This window comes from Chenopodium album, chromosome 6 (genome assembly GCF_948465745.1).
Source record: "Chenopodium album chromosome 6, dcCheAlbu1.1, whole genome shotgun sequence".
Classification (NCBI taxonomy): Eukaryota; Viridiplantae; Streptophyta; class Magnoliopsida; order Caryophyllales; family Amaranthaceae; genus Chenopodium; species Chenopodium album.
Window position 1 is genome coordinate 70,024,584 of NC_137839.1, and position 23,666 is coordinate 70,048,249.

General features: G+C 33.1%; 1 pseudogene; it reads left to right on the forward strand.

Annotated features, from left to right (window-relative positions):
- Positions 1-6,608: 6,608 nt before the first annotated feature.
- LOC145637143 (transcription factor bHLH30-like) lies at positions 6,609-7,109 on the forward strand (annotated as a pseudogene).
- Positions 7,110-23,666: the final 16,557 nt, after the last annotated feature.

Consider the following 23,666-nt stretch of genomic DNA (forward strand, 5'->3'; position numbering starts at 1 on the left):
CCTCTGTAAAGTAGGTGGTGACAGGGACTAGTCCTGGCTTAATGGCGTTCTCTTTCCCTTTCTTAAATAAAGTAATAATATGTTATGTGACTATTTGAACTTGGTTGAGTATTAAAATATTTATGAGACTATATTATGTATAAAATGTTTTGAACTAAAATTATTTATTTTACGAGATGGAGTTGGAATTACTCAGTTTATCTGATTTTTGGGAGTTTTCTCTCTTTTCTTGTTCTGATTTATTTTGCAGGTTGGTAAAAAGGGTACTCGGTTACGTGTGAGGAGACATTAGAATAATCACGTAGCTAAGACAATTTAGTTCATTCCTGAATTTAATTATTTCCTCTCAATTATTGGTTTCAAATAATTGCAGTTTTGATGCAATGACTATTTTATTTTGCCACAACTTAGACCACTTAGTTTATTTAAATATTATGTTATTTTTGCTTTGCATTTATTTTCTACGGAAAATAAGTGTAGCAGTAACACTTCCAGAGTTCGATGGTTGGATTTTTGAAAGTTAAAGGTTACTCTTATTGTTTTTAAAGACACGAATTTTGGGGGTGTTACATATCGAGTTGTGAACCATCATCTTGAACAGCTCCACCCATAAGATGCTGGTAAACCTTGGATCTTTATCACTCATAATGTTTTGTGACAGGCTCCAATATTTCACAATGTGTTTAAAGAACAAGGCGGCTGTCTCTTCTGCTCCACAAGCCTTATGTAGGGGAACGAATGGTGCATATTTAGATTGGAGAAGCGATCTACTTCGACTATGATTGCTAAAAACTCCCCCACCTTTGGTTAGCCACATATGAAGTCCATCGAGACGCTCTCCTTAGATCGCGTAGGAGTTGGGAGAGGCTGGAGTAACCAACCTGGTTGTTGTCGCTCGACCTTGTCTTGTTGAAAAATAAGACATGTCCTGGTGTAAGTGATCACATCTTCCTTCATATAGGGCCAATAGTATGCTTGAGACAAAAGGCTTAAAGTTAGCTGCCATCCCAGATGACCGGCCCACCACGTGTCGTGGCATTCTTTCAGTAGCATTTTTCGCAGTCCTCCCGCTTTAGGATAAAGAATCTTTTCCCCTTGGTGTATAGGTGGTCTTCTTTAACCCAAAACCACCTTGTCTTTCCTTCCTTGATTAACTTTTTTATCGCAGCCACCATGGGATCTTCCGTAAGGTAGGTGCTGTTTAATCTTGTCCTTAATAGTGGTTGACATACACCTGACTTGAAGATAATGGTGACAACATTTGGACGTGGGCCAGGTCCACCCGACGACTTAAGGCATCTGCCACTTTATTGGTTGTTCCTGATCAGTACTTGAACTCCACATCAAATTCAGCGAGGGTTTCTTGCCACCTTTTCTGTTGTTTATGCTAAAATCCGCACAAGGTGTGAACCTTAGCTGGTATGGCTACAGCTAGACCTATAGATTAATAGTTCATGGAGAAATAATGATGAATGAAAAGCAAGAAAGAAAAGAAGGAGAAAAGACACAAGAAAATGGTGACGCAAAAAAACTCATAAAAGATATAAAAACCGCGGGTGGCTCTGAGTCCACCAATCCACTATAATTTGAATATGTTTACTAGTACAATGATTGATGTATTTAATCAAGAGCTTTGCTGTATGAATACTATAATAAGTAAGAGAGAAGGGTAGGTAGTTTCATAGCTTCTCTCCAAGTACAAAGACCCCTATTTATAGTCGAAATAATGCTTGAAGTAGCTGGATCCAAGTTTCGAATATTGAGGAGTTAGTTGCTTCAATCGTGGCCTAATTGTTGAGACTTGCTGTTTTTGTTTCAATGAGTCTTCTCCTGACTCTAGGCACGTGTTGGACCACTCCCATGATCTTAGGATCCACTTTGACCTTGGCCATCAAGCTTCCTTTGAGTTGGTTAAGCAAGTGGAGATAATGGATCCATTTATTTAGGAGCTAACTTTGAAATATTTTTTCTGGGCTCTTTTATTGACTATGATAAGTTGACAACTAATTTATCCTTTGACCAATATTTTATTAATATGCTTTGACTTCCTTTGAATGGTTACAAGCTAGTTATACTGGACTAGCTAGCAATACTAACAAGCTGGCGTCCTGTATTGACCGCTTAGGGAAAATAGACACAACACTTGTCTTCTAGTCAAGTTGGATTGAGAGAGAAAGTGGCTCGTGGCAGTGTTGTACGTGCGAACAATGAATCTAGACCCTAGCAAGTAATACCTCCACCCTCGCACAGAGTGCACAATAGCCGGCCAATAATTCCTTCTTTAGGGCGGCGTATTTCCGCTCAGCTGACTTCAACTTCCTGCTTTCAAAGGCTATGGGTGGCCTTCTTGGAGTAAGGCTCCTCCTAGAGAAAAATCCGACGCATCCGCCTCACCCTCAAATGGCTTGGCGGTGTTTGGAAAAGCTAACACTGGTTGTCTCATCATTGCATCTTTAAGTTTCTGGAATGCGGTTAAGTGGACGTCGCTCCACTCCCATTTTAGATCCTTCTTCAACAAGTCCGTGAAGGGGCTTGCAATTGTTGAGTACCCTCTGATGAATCTTTGGTAGTAGTTCGCTAGCCCGAGGAAGGAACGAGCTTCGAAGCATTCTTTGGAACAATCCACTCTCGAATGGCTTCAATTTTCTTTGGGTCCATTCTGACTCGGCCAACGCCAATGATGTGTCCAAGGAAATTGACCTCAGCTTGGGTAACGTAGTTTATGGCTTGACTCGTATAGACATCGTACACAGTAAAGGTACCTTAGGGTTACATCGTGAAATTTTGAAAATGGGTGGACACAGCTAGGAAAAGTGAATACCTTAGGGATACTGTGTAAAAAAACCCATAATATAATTACTGACATAATATGAATCCTAACTGAAATATTCTAATTCCTGATTGAAACATTCTTATTCCTGACAGAAGTAATCTAATTTCTGACTGAAACAATCTTATTCTTAACTGATACTCCCTCCGTTTTTAAATACTTGCTTCATTCCTCTTGGACACGCATGCCGATGCTTATCTTTGATCACTAATATCTTTAATTATCAATAAGTATAAATTCTAACAATTGCAAATTAATAATCTATTCATTGAGATGATTTCGACAAGTACCCACAAGACTATATTTTTTTATTATGTATAAATCACAAACATTAGTCAAAGTAGGACAAATGAATAGTGCAAAAAATAGAAATGGAGCAAGTATTTAAAAACGGAGGGAGTATAATTTATTTCCTGACAAAAATAACTTAATTCCTAACTAAAATATTCTTATTCTTAATAAAAGTAACCTAATTTCATACTGAAACAATCTTATTCCTGACTGGTATAATTTAACTCTTGAGAAAAATAACTTAATTTCTGACAAAACTAATCTAATTCCTGTCAAACATATTATATTATCAAGACAAAGAAAATCTAATTTGTAAGTATGATTTATATTTTAAATTTTTTTATATAGATTTTTACAAATATGACAAGGATAAAAATATAAGTACATATGTAGCAGGTTATACAGTATCAGACTACAATGATGGACATTTTTTTTATAAAAAGCTTATTCAAGACCTGATGGATATAATTTAATTCCTGACAAAAATAACTTAATGTCTGACTAAAATTATATAATTCCTGACAAACATATTCTATTATCAAGACAAAGAAAATCTAATTTGTAAGCAGAATAATAAACTTAAATAAATCAAAAGATGAGATTTTAAATTTACATCAATATCCATCTTGTCAATTTCATCATCGGTTGAAATTAAAGCTAGCAGGTTGTACACCAGGACCTTACTTCTTTAGATCCAAATCTTCTTCATCACTATCTTCAAGCTTAAACTCAATGCTCTCAAGCTGGAAAGCTTTTTAAAAAGCCTCATCACTTTTGCTAGCATACTGTTTTGGAAGGGTATGAGGATATAACTTCAAAGTACCATAGTCCATATTTTTTGCAGCAACCTTAATCCTTTCATTCAGACTTTCACAAGTCTAATTCATTATAAATGGCTTCCTATCTAAGGTGGTCCCAAAATCAAACTTTTGCAAAAAGGCAATAACAAACGCAATAAGAAAACCATTTATTTGTTTTGATTTAATTTTCCCTCCCCCCATCTACCTGCCTCTTAAGAAAAATAGCTTGAAATTCTTATATTGATTCACATATATATACAATCCATCATGTAACCAGCCTAGTTGTAAGTCTTTATGAAATGAACATCTTCTAAAGATTTAATAATGTTAAAGTTTGGAGACTTATCACCCATTGGAGCCAAAAAATGGGATATAGAAAAAAGAACAAAAAGTCTCTTGAATTCATAACCCCCATCTCTAAATTTCTCAAACAACTCTTCATAAGTGTCAAAATTGACATATGTTTTTTTTCTTAGTATCTCCAGATTTCTTTTTCTTACTTTCACTAGCTTGTTCAGATTCAACAACATTATCTAAACCCAAAAATTGTCTCCACTTTGACTTCAAAGCATCATCAAGATTAAATCCTTTCTTCATTTTAGAAATTTCTTTCACGGGTTTATTAGTGTAAGGAATACCCAACATATCAGCAATATCACAACTTTCTATATAAATGGCATGTTCCTTTTTACCAACAATCATATTTCTAGCCTTAGGATTATAATGAGTAACTACATAGTTGTATAACTGATGGCTAATGTTATCCCTCAAATTAAGATGTAGCAAACCACCAAAACAAATCTCTATAACATCCTTCTTTTGCTGCTCACTAAGATCTTCCAGAGCTAGACAAAGTTGATTTGTACTGGATTTAGTACCAACTTGTATGTCTGAAATATCATCTTCAGTAATAGAACTGAAAAATTGAAAAGTATAAAATCACATTAAAATTATAAACTGACTAAAACATCTTATTCCTGACAATAATTATCTTATCCCTAACAATAAAATAATCTAATTCCAGACAAGGAAAATCAAATTTCTGATAGAAATAATATAATAGCAGACAAAATTAAGGTAAACCCTGACAATTATAATCTATTATCAAACAAAAATAACGTAATATCACACAATATAATAAGCTAATTCCTGACAAAAATGTTGTATTGTCAAACAAAAGCTATCTTATTCCTGATAAAAGTAGTCTAATTTTTTAATAATGGAATCACACACATATATCTTATTAAGTAATCAAATTAAAAAAAAGTAATCTAATTTCTGAATGAATTGAAACAATCTTATTCCAAACTAATATAATTTAACTCCTGGCAAAAATAACTTAACTTCTGACCAAAATAATCTAATTCCTGACAAGCATATTCTATTATCAAAATAAAATAATCTAATTCAAGACAAAATCTAATTTGCAAGTATGATTTATCACATAATAAGCTAATTTCTAATACAAATAATCTAATTCCTAACAAAGTAATTGTAAATTCTCACAAAAATAATCTATTATCAAATTACAAAAATATAATTTCAACAACAATAAGCTAATTCCAGACAAGAATATTCAACATCAAACCAGAAATGCTCTGTTTCTTAACAAAAATATTCTATGATCAAACAACAAATACTTTATCCAAACAATACTTTTTGCAAAATAAATTCAATAGAATTTCAAACCTAACAGCTCGACTTCTTTTAGGTTCAAGCTTGGGACCACACTCCTTCAATGCAGCTTTAGAATGATCCCTACAAATCGAATGTAATACCCTTCATGATTGCTTTAAATAAGTTTAAGAAAAATTTGAAAATTACCACCATGTATAGTAGTCAAAATTGACATTACCACCTCAAGTTTTTTTTTTTTTTTAAATCTTACCACCTAGTTTTGTCCAAAACTTTTTAAACTCATACCACTTTTACAAATGATGTCAGTATAGGTCCCACTTTTGCGTTTTCCCTCCCTCTTCCCTCGAATTCCCCTGTTTTCCCTTGTGTTCCTCTCCCTTATTTCGATTTCAATTAAACAAATTTCGCAAATTAGGTATAAATTTCTACAATCTAACCTTTTTCAAATTGAATTGATTAGTGTAATTAGGGTTTAGGTTATCAATTTGGGGGTTTTGCTAAAATCGAAAAATTAGGGTTTGTGAAATGAAGTTGGGAGTATGATATTTGGGATGACGTATAGGTGAAAACTTGAAGCCGCTAGATTTTGATGGCTTTCACAGCCATCTCTTAGAATAAGGAGTTGTTGAACAAGTTGTGACAGGCTTTGTTTTAAGTTCACATAGATGGATTGAGATTTAAGAGTACTCTAAAAGTTTGAAACTACTTTCAATTTTGCTGATTTGATTAGATATAGATCAACAAGTTAACATTGTTAACCCCTAGGTGAAAAATTTTAAAACACGTCTATTTTCTACCTTGTTAGCATTGTATTCTCATGCTATGATGTTTTGAAAACTTTAGTTTGTGTGGCTCAGACAAGAGATACTAGACCGAGTTGTTGCATACTGGCATTAAAGTAGGGTGACTGATCCTGTTGTATAACAATTCACTCATAACTCATTGCATACAAGACTTATTGAACGTCTTCTTGGTGACTATCTTGCCTTTAAGTATGTACATTACAATGTTCTATGATTTTGAAATGCCTAATAATTTTGCATCAATATATGACCCTTCAGATTGATAAAGCAACACTGCTAGCTAAAGTAATTGCCCAAGTCAGAGTGCTAAAGAAGCAAGCATACGAGGCTTCCAAGGGGCTACTCGTACCAACAGATGCTGATGAAGTTGTAGTTGAGCCATACAGTGACGAAGACATAGCAGGATGGATCTTTCCCATTCAGGGTTTCAGTATGTTGTCGTTATAAGCCAGAACTCATCCCAGATATGAGGCAAGCCATCAATGATCTTGAACTCACTATAGCTAAGGCGGAGATTTCTACCTTAGAGGGCAGGGTAAAGAATGTTCTTATTGTCACTGGCCACAAAAATGACAATGGTGATGACAAAATAGACAAATTCGCAAAGTGTATACACAAAGCCCTGTGTTCTGTACTCTAGAAGCTTTCTGCATCAGAAGAGTACTTGCCAACTGCAACATTACCAAACAAGAGACGAAAGGTCTGATCTCTTGCTTTGAATCCTCAGTATCGAGCCCATCTTTGTGAGTTAATACATATATGTGATGTAGTAATGTATATGCCTAACACCCTTGAGAAATGAGATGTACTCCCAAGTCTCCAAGGCCTAATACCATCTTATAACTTGAATTTGGGAAACCGAAGTAGGATTTTTGAAAAGGTTCTGATGTGGAGCATCAACGCTTCGTTCTTGTACCATGTAAGAAAAACAAATGTACTTGGCAATTTGATTCTGTAACAAGAACATGTACTTGACATTGATTCTTCTAATGATCAAAGATGTCTAGGCAATTATTGTTCTGTATCGTAAATACTAGTGTAGGCGTCGTTCGAAGTGCGCCTACGTTAAAAGCATGTGTGAATATGCTTGGCACTCATAGGAAGTGGGAATTGACATAATACGATTAGGGACAAGGAAAGTAGGGAGCCTCCAACAAGTTTTTAAGGAACTTGTAAACCGTTCACGGATCATTTAAGGCAACCACGATAAAGGGACAACAAAGACAACAACGATTGACCCGTGAAGGTTACACCCCATTCATAATCCATGAGATTACTAACTCCATATGGTTCGGAACCACAAAAGGAGGGTCAGGGATGATGGTACGAAGTGAGTCATGGAGTCACATTCGCCCGTATTGGCCTCTACTCGATTCTTATAATGAAAAGTGATTTCTGCGATCTCAAAGGCATACAAACAAAATATTCAATTCGCTCCAATATATTATTAAGCTAAATTGGTTGAATATTAATGCAACACATTATTCTAAAATTTTAGTAATCACTTAATTAAATAACAAGATTAAAAAGGAACCTAAACCGATTGTCCAAATTATCTTATTAGGCGTGATTTTCAATTACATATTCCCTTTAAACATGCAATATGGTGATCATAACAATAATAGAATAAACATTAATATTGGAAGCAATTCAACAATAATATCGTTAGTCAAATCAAATATAAAATAACCAAATCATGATGCTAGCAATATTAAAATAAAATAAGAGTAATTAAATTAATTAATTACTCACATTCCGCGCGTTCCTTTAAATTGCTACATCATGAATAAACTGTTAGTAACTTCAATAAAAATATAAAGTAAATGGAAATTAAATTAAATTAAAAGTAGAGTTGATTTGGTCCAAACCCTTAGTTAATTATACCTATCACACCTTGGTTAAAGTATAGAACTTCAGGTATTGTATGGACTCCTTGGAGTGCTTAAAGAAAGAAATAGTGAAAGAATGGGGAGGCTAGTGTTTAGGCTAAAGAGGGAGAAGAGAATTATTTGATGATCAAGCTTGTTGATGATTGAAAAAGGGGTGATATGAACTCTATTTATATAGAAAAAAGAGGGGTCGAAGAATTAAGATAAGATCCGAATTATTTCGGAATACTCGATAGACTGCAGTTTTTGCAGTTTTTGTTTTTATCATATCTTTTGATCCAGAAATAGAAATAAGATGAATAAGATATCTTTGGAAAGATATTGAATTCTACTTTCTAACCCAATTAAATTCAAATTAAAATATTTTATATAATAAAAGATATGTCCGAAATAGTGATACGGTGTCAGTTTTGGATAGAGTTTGATATTTTATTCATATCTTTTCCGTTATAGCTCGGAATTGATATTATAATATATCATTGGAAAGATAATTTAAAGGGCTATCCAACCAAATAAAATTTTGGATGAAAACTATGAGTCACAAAAATAATATCTGTCTATCTTTGAATGTCTTTCAATTCGGATAGAAATAGGATTTTCAAAAAAAGGAGTTTTATTCAATTTCAAACTCTTTAATCTTATCTTTTCAAAAAAGGATAATTAAGATATTTTAGAAACTTATAGAATCTTCCAAATAATCCTAATTGGTTTAGGAATGGGATTAAATAATTTGGACCCTCCACATGATTATTGGGTCGTAGGTAAGGTGGGCTTAGGTTCGGTTTGGGCTCAGTTTAATATTTTGGCCATAACTTATTCGTTATAACTCGGATTTGGGCTTATAATATATCGTTGGAAAGCTCTTTTTAAGACCCATCCAACTATTGAATCAATAGACCCATATTATGGACCAAAATAAACTGGAATAAACGTTTTTATATAAAGGACACGAAATGAATGATTTTAAAGGACACGAAATGAATTATTTGGGTTTAAAGGCACGAAAAGAGGAAAATAAGTTATGGTTTGGGGAAATGGGCTAGGAATTGTATTGGTTTATGAAATGTATTGGGAATGAACATAGATTTAAGCACTCCGAAGATTACATACTCAACCCGACCAATAATGGCGGTGAAAGGTTGTTCATCATCGAGTTTGGTTTTGGGGAGACATTTTTGGGTGTCTACAACTAGCAAATAAATTATGTTTTCCTTTGTAAATTGTATATAACGGATAATACGAAGTAGTTCATTGCTATCTTTTAAAAAGGGAAAAATTGTTGGTAAAATCTTTATATACAAGGATACTGTAAATAAAACTATTGTGGTAGAACATACCAAACATTGGTATATCGTTGTAACTCAAATCACCATAGCACATCAAGATAGCAAGACTAAAAGAAACAAAAGGCTATTACTTTCTTCATTCTATTTCGGAAAAATTGTCTTGATTAATCCAACCTTTGCCTATTTCTCTAAAAATTATCCAATGTACTACCAATATTGTTCGAAAATTGTATTAAAGTATAATGATGGACGAAACAACACTACGCATGACAATATGAATTTTTTTAGCATAAATCCCAAGTGATAGTTAATAATTTACCGCTTATTTGTTTCGGGGATAAAATAAAAGGGATAAGGATTTTGGGAAAGGGATATTAGAATTCCATGTTTGTTTATAGGGATAATGATTTGAGAGAGGATGGGACAATGTAGGGAATATTTCAAGCATTATCCCAAACTTGAACCCCACTGTGATTAGGAATGGCAACGGATCGGATTCGGGTCGGATGTGGCTAAATCTGAATCCGATCCATTTAGTAAACAGACCCTGGACTCGGATCCGAATCCGAGTCCGAATCCGATCCGACTCGTAATTTTCGGATCCGAATCCGGTCCGTTTATTCGGACCTCCGAAATGATCCGAATATTTTTTATTTTTTATTTTTTGTAATGTCATATTCCTATAATTGCTTGTATTGTCATACCAATTAAAATATAAACATAACATATTTAAATTATAAACTAAGTTACATAACAAAATTTTGCTACAAAACAAGCAAATAATTATCCTAAGTTATAGAGCATATGGTTATACTTTTGGATTCGGACTCGGATCGGACTCCGTCGGACTTTGCGTAGGGTCTAAGTCCGATCCACCTCCTATTCGGATTCGGATCTATTTTATCGAATTCGGATTCAGACTAATATTAAACGGGTTCGAATCGGATTTTTTCCTTCGGATCAGATCGGATTCGAATCGAACTTGGATTAAATTGCCATCCCTAACTGTGATCATACACTTAAGCAGGTGGCGTCCAAAGGGAAAGAATTTAGAGAAAAAGAGTCGCCAACAAGTTTTAGGAACTTGTAAACCGTTCACAGGGTGAAGTTTACACCACTTAACTATCCAAGAGATCGATAACTCCAATAGGTCTGGAACCAAGACTGGAAGTTCGGGGATGAAGGTACGAATCCAATCTAAAAGAGAAAGAACTCGCCTTAATAATAGGCCTCTACTTTATTCTGCTCGTATTCATGTGCGCTTTCTGACTAACATGCAATCATTAGGATTACCCTAAACCTGTTTATCTATATTGATTGAATATTAATGCACATATAAAGCTATTATTGGCGATCACTTGAATTATAATCAAATTAACCCTAAACAAGATTATTAATTATCTTATTAAGCGTGATTACAAGTACAAATTCCCTTTAAACATGCATAAAGGTTTGATCAAGCAATAAAAATAAATATATATCAAGAAACATAATAATAATCAAAACAATTATTGTAATAATCATAATTATAATAAAAATAATCATGTTCAAGCATAATAATATTAGCAAGATCCTAGGCATGATACTAACAAGATTAATAACACTTCCTAGCATGTCACTAAACATTAAAGATCAAAGCTTTAGCCCTAACATGATACTAACATGCTATTAGGAAAGAAAATAGGAAGCATCATAGAAATCATAATTGATATAAGGAACTTATTTATTACCCTAAACACATACTAAGAAAAGCATCCTAACATGATACTAGGAAAAGCATCCTAACATGATACTAGAAATCAAAATAACAACCTAAACATGATTTCTATAAACAATTAAAGCACTTACTTGGATGTCTCGTATCTCTTTCTAATAACAAAATACAAGCGTTAGTAACTTTAAGGAAAATAATAAAACAAAAGAATTAAATTAATTAATTTGTTATGAAATATTGTGTGGATGACCATTATGCTCCTTATATCATTCCGGAATATTCTAGATATAGGGTTTATTCTTATCTAAACATATTTGTGGATGTCCATCTTGTATCACTCTAGAACTTTTTAAAGTTTAGGGTTTATTATTCTCCAAGCAAACTCTATCAATTGTATTGTGTGTGTGTGTGTGTGAATTTAAAAATCCATATTTCATTAGACTTCTGGTCCATGATAAACTTATGATTATTATCATTATGTCGACACCAAAATGGACATATATTTCATATCCCTTATTCACTAGTCCACTCTATTATGCATATGCATATTATTCATCGGTTCCATTGTGTACCAGTATTTTAAAATTCCTTAAACGTACATTTCGCATGCTATTTTACTATGATATCTGAATACATTTCTTATTGGTACCATCATAACTTTCTTACATCATAGGCAATCTATTATAATAATTCAGAAATCTATACCACTTTTAGGGTATATATATACTATTACACTATTATTGTTAACTGCACTATCTTGCCAAATATTATATCTATTAAACATATCTTTATTTTGGAACCGATCATATAAACCTACACTTCAGGTGTAGTGATTCAAGTACAATTGGCAAGATTTTATCTCAATGTATACACATAATTAATATGACCAAAATGTATCTTCAACGCTATGCAACATGAGTCATAACTGAATACAAATCAAATCATAAATGTATATCATATCTTGATAATGTATATACAAAAGTTGGCATATATATAACTTTTCAAACTACCATTATAGGGATCATAAATACTCTTTATTTATTTAATTTTTTTTTTCCCAACTTTTGCTATTTCTTCTCCCCCTAAGTTGGTAAAATATCTCTTTTATAGGGGCGTCTAATTCTATACCAACTTAGTATATAAAATTGCATTAAAATTCATTTCATTAGGAGGATCACAATCAAAATTTATCTCTTGTGGAGAACAATTTCAATGAAGAATCATTTATTCATTAACTTTATATTTCATGTGTATTTATTATTAAATTTTCAATAATATTTTCTCTTCTGGAGATCAATGTCAATGGGGAGACATATGTTGTGCAGTTGTACGTGTTTCTTTCTTCTCCTATTTCATATGTGCTGACATATAATAGCCCCAATCAAAAGAATTTTTATACAAGCATAAATCACTTGCTCGTAATTCTAGTAGGTGATGATCTTCTGGATCTTAAAGACTTAAATAGTGTATTTGGTGAGCTTCTAATCACTTGATATTTGACAATAATATATAAGTTATTTTGGTGAACTTCTGGTCAACCATTACTCCTTTATATAAAAAAAAATCAAAACATATTAAATCTTGAAATTTTCATCAATACAAATTATTATAACTCACAATCCAAATATATATATATTAGAGTCTTATGTATGTTCATATACATGTGTGAGTCATAAATAATGGATTATTCATTGCGTATATTGAAAGTTGTTAGATGCGTTACTCATTGTATATTTTGTTTTCTATATCTCATATTGATGCATTAGTTCTATACAATAATTGTGGTATATGTGAATGTTTGTTCAAAATATATATAGTATGGCGTATTTGTAACTTTGAAGGAAATTACGAAGAATATTTATATTCCAATGGGCTTATAGTTGTGATGAAATTATTGGAAACGTCGATTTAATAACATGTTATAAATCATGTAAGAAGAGTTCTTCAAGAACTTATATACGACGTATTTAAATACCCAGCCCTACAAATTTTTGAATATTACAATTATCGAACTCTTGAAACTTTTATGTGACTATATCATTGACATCTCAACCAGAAGTTTAAGTATATAAGAGTTAGTGAGATTTACTATTTGTATTCGCAGAAAAATTATCGTGTAGTTAATTACGAAACTTCTAAAGAAACGGGATACTTATGCGTGAGACTATTTTCTTATGGTCCAAAAGAACCATGATCAATGTATATAATTACATATGTTATATTATAATTCATATGAGATTGAAGAATGACATTAATAATGTCAAGTTTTGTCATCAAATGATTATGAATGAATGTTTGATCAAATAATGATCATCAATTTCTATTATTAACAACTTCCAGAAGAATTCAAAATCGCATAAGTTTAATTTTTAAATTAACTATTATACAGAGATTTGAAATAATGATATTAGAGATAAACACATGTATGGTGAAATGAAGACACTTCACATGTTCACGTGAAGACTTGAAGAATTGAATATGCAACTTCAGCTTAGGAGATTCGAAGATCAACGTATGATATTTTACTTACTACATATGAGAAGATATCCAAACATATTGGATTCATTGTTGCGGCACTAGAAGATCTCAACACTAAGCTAGTAGAAAAAAATTAAAAAGGCACCCCCTAATTGCCACCGGTTCATTCCAAACCAGTGGCAAAAATGGGCAAAAAAAATGCCCAGCTTAATGAACCAGGACATATAGCACCGGTTCACTTCAAACCGGTGGCAAAAACATAAAGGCCACCGGTTTGAACTGGTGCCTTTAAGTATTAAAAAAAAACCGACCCTTTTAAACCCCCTAACCCTAAAATCTTATACTCTTCTCCCAGCCGTTTCTCTTTCTCTCTCCTCCTCTTTCCTTCTCGTTCTATTTTTTTTCTGGGTTCACGACGAACCACCAATCTCCTTCTATTTCTCGATCTCCTTATCCTCCTTCTATTTCTCTTTCTCGATCTCCTTCTCCCTCGTGTCCTCCTCCTTTCTTTCATTCAAAGACCACCACGAAGACCACCACTTTAACATGCAACACCGACTTTTCCACCACCACCAAAACCACCACGAACACATGCATGAGCAAGGTTAGAATTTAATCTAAAATTATTGAGGTATAATCGATTTTAATCGTTTTTTTTTTATTTTCTGGGTTTTTGTTTTAATCGATTTTAATCGTTTTATTTTTTCTGGGTTTTTGTTTAATAGATTTTTTAATCGGTTTTTTTTTTTTATGTTAATCGATTTTAATTCTTTTTTTTTATTTTCTGGGTTTTTTTTTAGTTTAATCGGGTTTTTTTTTATTTTAATCAATTTTATTTCGTTTTTGTTTTTTATTTTCTGGTTTTTTGTTTTTATTGATTTTTAATTTATTTAAATCGATTTAAATTCTTTTTTCTGGGTTTTTTTTTTAATTTTAATCGATATTTTAATCGATTTTAATTTAGTTTTTTTTTTGGGTTTTTAACTGATTTTCGAATTATGTTTTTAATTTAATCAATTTTAATTATTTCTTGGTGTTTAGCTGATTTTTTTTCTGGATTTTTTTCTTATTTTTTTTCGCAGCTACTGTAATATCTTTTAATCGATTTTTTTTTTGTTTTAATTGGTGCAGGTATATTGATGCAAGAATCAAGATGCAAGTATATTGATTTAGATGTTGTATGGGGTTTTTTTTATTGTGATGTTTTAAATTTTTTTTTATTATATTGTAATTTTTTTATTTATTTATATGTTGTAATTGATTTATATTGTAATTTTTTTTATTTAAATTGTTTTTTTTATTTGTATTGTAATTTTTTTTATTAATCTACACTGTAAATTTTTTTTTATTATTATATATTGTGGAGATTCGATTATATTGATTGTGATGTTCGATTTATATTTTGTGTTCTTATTTATTTTAGTTTATTTAATTTTTAAGTGAAAAAAGACAAACAAAAAAATAAAAAATAATTTTTGGGCACTTTTGGCAGCGGTTAAAATAGTGAAATAAATTTTTGGGGCCATTTTTGGCACTGGTTAACCGGTGCCAATAACCATTTTTGCCACCGGTTTGAACCGGTGGCTTTTCATGCAAGTAATTGGTACCCCCTACATTGGCACCGGTTCACAACAGGTGGCATTGAGAGAGGTTTTGAACCGGTGCCAATTTCCTTTTTTCACCTAGTGCAAGTTATGTATTCATCAGGGGGAGAAAATACGCGCTGCACTCTTTTTCCCTTGACCGTGGTTTTGTCTCACATTGGGTTTTCCTGGTAAGGTTTTTAATGAGGCAGCATCTCGAGCATATTACGAAGAATGTTGTACTCTTTTTCCTTCATTAGATTTTTATCCCACAGGGTTTTCCTAATAAAGTTTTAACGAGGCACAGTCTTCGATAATGGACATCCAAGGGGGGGTGTTATGAAATATCGTGTGGATGACCATTATGCGCTCCTTATATCATTCCGAAATATTCTAGATATAGGGTTTATTCTTATCTAAACATATTTGTGGATGTCCATCTTGTATCACTCTAGAGCTTTCTAGAGTTTAAGGTTTATTATTCTCCAAGCAAACTCTATCAATTGTACTGTGTATATATATATATATATATATATATATACCTCCACCATATAAAATATAAGTAGAATACACATTTTAATTCTCTCTCAATCTTTTATATTTCTCCTTATTTTACAACATAATTGAAATAGAGATTTGGGACCAAACCCTCAGAAATAACAAACCTTTCACGTCTAGGGAAAAGGCAACTTCGAACTTGGCTAGGTGTTTCTAACGCTAATGTATGAGGAACTGTACTTGTAAAAAGGCTAGGCTAGAAAGAGCGAGGGAGAGAATAAGCTTTAGCTTAGAGAGAGAGAGAAGAATTAGATAATTCTGGTTATTTTTGTTGATTGAAAATGGAGGTATAAGGACGTTATTTATAATAAAATAGTCCGGAATTGATAATGCGAATCAGAGTTTGAATAGGAATAAAACACGCCTCTTTCGCCAATGATATAAGATTATCAATAAGGACGTTATAAGGACGTTATTTATAATAAAATAGTCCGGAATTGATAATAAGGACGTTATTTATAATAAAATAGTCCGGAATTCATATCTTTTTCGTTATAGCTCTGAATTAATATTATAATATATCATTGGAAAGATAATTTTAAGATCTATCCAACGATATAAGATTTGGATAAAGATTATGAGGCACGAAAATAATATTTGAATATATTCCATTTCATACAAAACAAGGATTCTCAAAAGGAGTAGTTTTATTCAGTTTCAAACTCTTTGAAACATAATTATCAATCCTAACTCCATTAGTGTAGACACCCATTTTTTTCTCCCCAAAACCAAACCCAGTGATGAGTACCTTTCACGTCGAATCATAATCGAATGAAGTGAAAGTGTGAAAAGTTTAGTGTTGCGGATAGTTTTAATTTCTTTTCTCTTTTCTCTGTTTTTGAAAACTTATTTTAAGAAAACAGTCAATCCAGTTTAGTTGGTCCATGATATGGGTCCAATAGTAGTGTAGTTGGATGGGGCTTGCAAAGACCATTCCAACGATATATTATAAGCCCAATTCCGATGAATATTGAGGATGTTATGGTCAATTTACTAAACTGGGCCCGGTTTGAGCTTTATATACGGCCCAATGATCTAGAGGAGGGCCTAATATGATTTATCATTCCTTATGCAATTAGGAATGGTTTTAGTCTTCTAGATTCTTCTAGAAGGTTCTTTTCGTTCCTAATTCAATTAGCATTGATAAATTGACTTTTGTTGACTTTTCAGAGTTTTAATTAAAATCAAAGAGCATTTTCGAGGAAAATATACATTTTATCCTCCTGAACGGCAAAACTTATCTGATTTTCGAAAACGCGTAAAAAACAGGCCTGGCGCCTGACTCCAGGAATTGGCGCCAGGAGCTAGGCTTGGCGCCTGGCGCTGACGTTGGCGCTTGGCGCCAATGGCCAATTGCTGGCGCCAGCTCTGTTTTGCGTGCGCCAGACTCTGTTTTGTTAATATTATCTTTTTGGCTGATTTTCTCTATAAATAACGTATTAAAAACTCCGTTTTCATTCATCTACATTCACCAATTCTCACCTACAACCAGATTTCATAAATTCTTATTTCATTCACCAATTCTCATCAACAATCAGTTTTCAATTATATTCACCTACAATCAGTTTTCATTCGCTAATTCTCATCAAGATTTCCTTAATCAATTCATCTTTCTCTTTCTTTTTCAAAACTTGATTTTTACATACAAAATTCCGCATTCATTAGATCTAGAAACACCTAGCCATATTCGAAGTTGCCTTCGCCCTAGACGTGAAAGGTTTAATTTCTGAGGGTTTGGTCCCAAATCTCTCTTTCAATTATTTAATTTAATTGTTTTGATTATTATTTTCCTTGAATTTACTAACGTGTGTATTTTGTTATTAGAAAGAGGTACGAGGCATCAAAGTAAGTATTTTAATGGTTTTTATTGATATTATGATGTAGAAATCATGTTTAGATTGTTATTATGATATTCCTAGTATCATGTCTAGGGTAATTTTAATAATAAATATGATTGTTACGATGCTTCCTATGTTCTTCCTAATATTTATGATTGTTAGAGCATTCCCATCAGTGAGGAGAATTTTGCTCATGAGCAAATTTGATGAGCAAAATTGCTTTATTTGCTTCCCCACCAATGAGCAAAGCAAAATATGCTCATGAGCATAATTAAATTTGCTCATCCTATGAGCAAAAATGAAAATGAACAGTGAAATCGTGGGGCCCAGCAATAGCACTAACCGTCATTTTTTTTTTTTGCTTTTCACACCCTCAAAACGACGAGTTTTGGGGTTTGGTCTAAAGAACTATCCCCCAAAACGCGTCGTTTTGTAGGCAGCAAAGCAAAAAAAAATAAATATAGCTGCTGACAGAGGTGCGTCAGTCTAGCGAATAGGAAGCTGACAAGCGTCCCTGTCAGCTTGTTCCTCCAATAAAAAAATGTTACCGTTTAGCAACGGTAATTAAATTTAAACGGTAATTTGGCCGTTTTAAATTTATTAAAAAAAAAAAAATTCATCAACGATTATATATTTTTTTTCTCTACAAATAGAGATCCATTTTGACATATTTTGGTATAATTTCAAAAATCACAAAAACACTCAATATTACACTTAATCCCATTTCTAGTGAGATTTATGTTATATTTTCTAATATAAAGTTGAGAAAGGTTTATTTTTTATTTTTGGTTTATTATTTGTAATTACTGTTTTTAGTACTTTAATAATTTTTCAAAACGTTATTATTGATATTTTAAGTAGCAATTTTTTTTTAGTTTAAAAAATCCAAAAAAACTCTTTATTATTTTAACTCCCAAGTTTAGTTAGATTAAATTTTCATTTTCTAATATTACTCTTTATTTTTTAGTATAACTACTTTTTTTCTCAACAAAAAAAAAATAAAATTTTATTTAATTACTTTTTGTAGCACTCAGAAATTATTTAAAACGTTATTAACGTTATTTTATTTTAATTTAGGTGTGCCTCTTAAGTATATATTGTTGTTTTTAATTTATTACACAACATAATGGATCCAAACAACCCTAATTACAATCAACTTGCTCAACATTTTTCTGATTTAGGTGATGATTTCATAAGTAGTCCAAATTTTCAATTATTCCTAGAAAGATTAGACAACCCTTCTTCTCAAAATTCCGTTCATCAACCAATACCTCCACAAATTCCCAACAATGAAAACACTTTTTTTGAGCAACAAACTCCTTCCGTTACCGAAGGGAGCAACTCTGAGTACGATGTCAGCCAAGAAGAAACTGTTCCGGAGACACCACAGTACCCTCCACCACCTCCAAGGATTCCGGCCAATCAACCACTTGCCAAAGCGAGTCGCATTTGGTCGATTGCTGAGGATGAAGCTCTAATTGGGTTCTACAAAGAACTAAGTGATGATGCGCTTCGTGGTACGAGCCAAAAGGCATCCGAACTATGGCGAAAAGTTCATGCAGCTTACTGTAAACTACAAGCTGAGAAACCGCATATTCTCCCGCCAAGACCTATGAAGAGTTTGGAGACACATTGGAGAAGAATGGCAGCTGATTTGCTATAGTGGACTAATTGCTATGAGGAGGCGGGCAAACTCCCTGAAAGCAGAAGTGGTTACAACGAAGCCGATCGAATTAAACACGCTTCCAAGTTGTTTTATATCTCCTCTAATCCACAACATAATTTTGCCTTTCCACATGGAGTGGAAATGGTTAATAAAGATCCGAAGTGGAGGACTAAACTAAGATGGGGTCTGTCAAAGGAGGAAAGAAAGGGTTGCGGTGCCGATGATGAGGAAGATAGCAGTGGAAGTGGGAAAAAGGTCTAGGGCGGAGAGTGAGAATGAAATCCGTACTGATGGATTTATGTCCGGAGGATTACCACGACCAGACGGTGTCAAAAAAACGAAGGCTAAGCGTAAGGGCAAAGCAGTTGCTTCCGAAAGTGCAATATTGAGCATTAGTGATCAGATAAAGGCGTGTACTGAGGTTAGAGAAAGGGAGGCGAATTTACGACAACAACGGTGGAACTTGATAGAGAAAAGGAAAAGAGGAAGCAAAAACAAGTTGATTTAGCAGAGAAGAAGATGAATTTTGATATGCTTCAATCACTTTTAACAAGGACAACACCACTCACTCCAGCTGAAGAGGCCCACAAGGACGAGTTACTTCAATTAGTCTACGGTAGAAATTGACTGTATTTCCTTAATTAGTTTATTTTTAATTAGTTGTATTATTTGGTTAGATTTGTTTAATTAGTTTATCTTTTATTAGCTTATCTTTATTTTGTTCAATTTTAATTACTTTATTTTTAAGTAGTTGTATTCTGAGTTTAGATTTGTTTAATTATTTTATCTTTAATTAGTATATCTTTATTTTGTTCAATTTTAATTACTACTATTTTGAGGTTAGCTTTCTTTACTTAGTTAATCTTTAATTAGTTTAATTTTTATGAGTTGTATTCATGTCCCTTGTCTTATTAGACATTGAGTAGTCATATGTATTTCATGTCAGTTGTATAATTGTATTTTGAATAGTCAAGATTCTTTTCTGTCTTACTATCTTAAGTGTCATTGAATTGTCAATCATGTTTCATCACTCATTGAATTGTCAATCATGTTTCATCAGTCATGGAATTGTCATTCATATTTTGGACTTGTCATTGAGTTTTCATGCTTATAAATGATAGTGATACCATCTTACGCAAATATAATCCAACTCCTCAAAAATATCCAAACACCCAAGGAACCAGGAAACACAATGTTTTCCATTAGCTCAACCTCCAGCTCGTCTGATTCTGATCAATACGTTGAATTTGATCATTTAGTTGACGAATTTGTCACAACCCATCTACCAACTTTGTTGTATAACAACCAAACACAACCCCAACCCGTATCCGATGTTGAATGTGTTCCAGAGCGTAGAGGGGATACGGATAGAAGAGATAGGGAAAAGGGGCATGTTCAATGTTCAATTATTTAATGATTACTTTGCAAGTAATCCAGTTTATAGCGACAAACAATTCCGGCGTAGATTTCGAATGCAACGACCTTTGTTTTGTAGGATTATGAACAAGGTGGTCGAGGGGGATCAATTCTTCCAGCAGCGTAGGAATGCAGCTGGAAGGCTTGGGTTATCACCGTTGCAGAAATGCACCGCTGCGATTAGAATGTTGGCGTACGGTACCTGTCCAGATACGGTGGATGAGTATCTGCGCATTGGCGAAACTACCTCCAGATTGGCTTTGCAACATTTTTGTCAAGGGGTTATTACACATTTTGAAGCTGAATATCTCAGAAGTCCCGCCGACGAAGATTTAAGGAGAATCTTGCATCAAAATGAAATGCGAGGTTTTCCCGGTATGATAGGTAGCATTGACTGCATGCATTGGGAGTGGAAGAATTTTCCTATGGCTTGGAAAGCGCAATACGCAGGCCGTAATAAAAATGCAACCCTCATTCTGGAGGCCGTTGCAGATCAAGATTTATGGATTTGGCATGCATTCTTTGGGATCCCGGGATCTTGTAATGATCTTAATGTCCTTTACCGATCTCCGGTCTTTGATGATGTTCTTCATGGTCGGGCACCTCCAATTCGTTTCACCGTGAACGACCATGAGTACAACTTGGGCTATTACTTAGCAGATGGCATTTACCCAAAATGGGCTACTTTTATTCAAGGTATAACACTTCCACAACTTCAAAAGGATAAATTATTTGCTGATAAACAAGCTGCAGCTCGGAAGGACGTTAAACGGGCTTTTGGGGTTTTACAGGCTCGGTTTGCCATTCTACGACAACCCTCCCTTGCGTTTAACGAAGACATATTGTGTGACATAATGAAAGCTTGTATCATTATGCACAACATGATTGTCGAAGATGAACGACACAACTATGCTCGGGCCGAAGTTTTAAGAAGGTACTATGAACAAGATTGCCCGCAAATTACAACACCCACTACAAGTGCTACAGTTAACAACAACGAGCCTTTTGAATTCAATGTTGGCCGACCGCCAAACGTTGATTTCGACACGTACGTCGTCCACAGAAGAATGTCACTACGTGATAGAGACACTCATGTTCAATTAAAAGCGGATTTAGTGGAACACATTTGGCAAAAATATGGTTCTATTAATGAGTAAAAAAAATAAATTTGTCGTAAGATGACAATTTAATAGAGTATCAATCGTACGTTTAAAATCTAGGTTCGTTATTGGTTTGTAGTATTAAATGTATTCGTACGCTAATTAAATTTTATGTTGTATTAAATTTATAATTAATTTGCGATTAAATTTCAATATTATGAATGAATATTTAATAATTGTATTAAATTAAATAAAAGTATAATTGTAATTAGTACCCATAAATATTCATTTAACCAAAACATAATAAATATTAATAGGGTGATGTGTAAGAGAGAGAGATATTGGTGGGGTATGTGAAAAAGTAGGAGAGAGATTGATGAGCATTTTTTTTTGCTCACTAGTGGGATAGATTTTGCTCACTAAAAATGCTCATGAGCAAATTTAGTTGGGAAGAGAGAGAAAGTGGGTAGAGAGAGAATGAGGAGAATTTTTTTTGCTCACTAGTGGGGATGCTCTTAGTATCATGTTAGGGCTAAAGATTTGATTTTTATTGCTTAGTGACATGCTAGGGTTTGTTATTAATCTTGTTAGTATCATGCCTAGGATCTTGCTATTATTATGCTTTAATATTAACATGAACATGATTATGATTATGATTATAATTGTTATAATTTATGATGATTATGAATATTATTATTATTATTATTATTATTATTATTATTATTATTATTATTATTATTATTATTATTATTATGATGATTATAATTTTATTGTCATGATATTTATGTTGCTTGATATTTATTGTTATTGCTTGATCACGCCTTTATGCAGGTACTTGTAATCACGCTTAATAAGATAATTAATAATCTTGTTTAGGGTTAATATGATTATAATTCAAGTGATCGCCAATAATAGATTTATTTGTGCATTAATATTCAACCAACATAGATAATCAGGTTTAGGTTAATCATATTGATTGTATGTTAATTGAAAAGCGCACATGAATACGATCAGAATAAAGTAGAGGTCTATTATTAGGGCAGGTTCAATCTCTTTCAGGTTGGATTTGTACCTTCATCCCCGAACCCTTATTTGGTTCTAGACCTTATGGAGTTGACGATCTCTTGGATCGTTAAGGGGTGTAACCTTCACCCTGTGAACGGTTTACAAGTTCCTAAAACTTGTTGGCGACTCTTTTGCTCTATCTTCTTCCCTTTTGGACGCCACCGTACTTTAGTGTATGATCACAGTGGGGTTCAAGATAGGGGATTAACGCTTGAAATTTATTCCCTACAATTAAGATTTAAGAAAACCATGTAGAGTATTCTAGAAGACTATAACCAATCCTAATATCTTTAGGAATGATAATTAATAATAGGCCCTCCTCTAGATCATTGGGCCGTATGTAAGAACCAAACCGGGCCCAGTTTAGTATTTTGGCCATAACTTCCTCATTATTCATCGGAATTGGGCTTATAATATATTGTTGGAAAGTTCTTTTCAAACCCCATCCAACTACACTATTATTGGACCCATATCATGGACCACTGGAATGCACATTTTTCATAAATAGGGTAAGAAAAGAAATATTTTCAAAAACATAAAGAATAGATATTTTAATAAAAAGATCCTCATCACTAGACTTTTCACACTTTCGCTTCGTTCGATAATCAAATGACATGAAAGGTATTCATCACAGGGTTTGGTTTTGGGTAGACACATTTGGGTGTCTACAGACAAAGTTTTTTTTTTTTTTGAGAAAACGTTGTAGGTGTC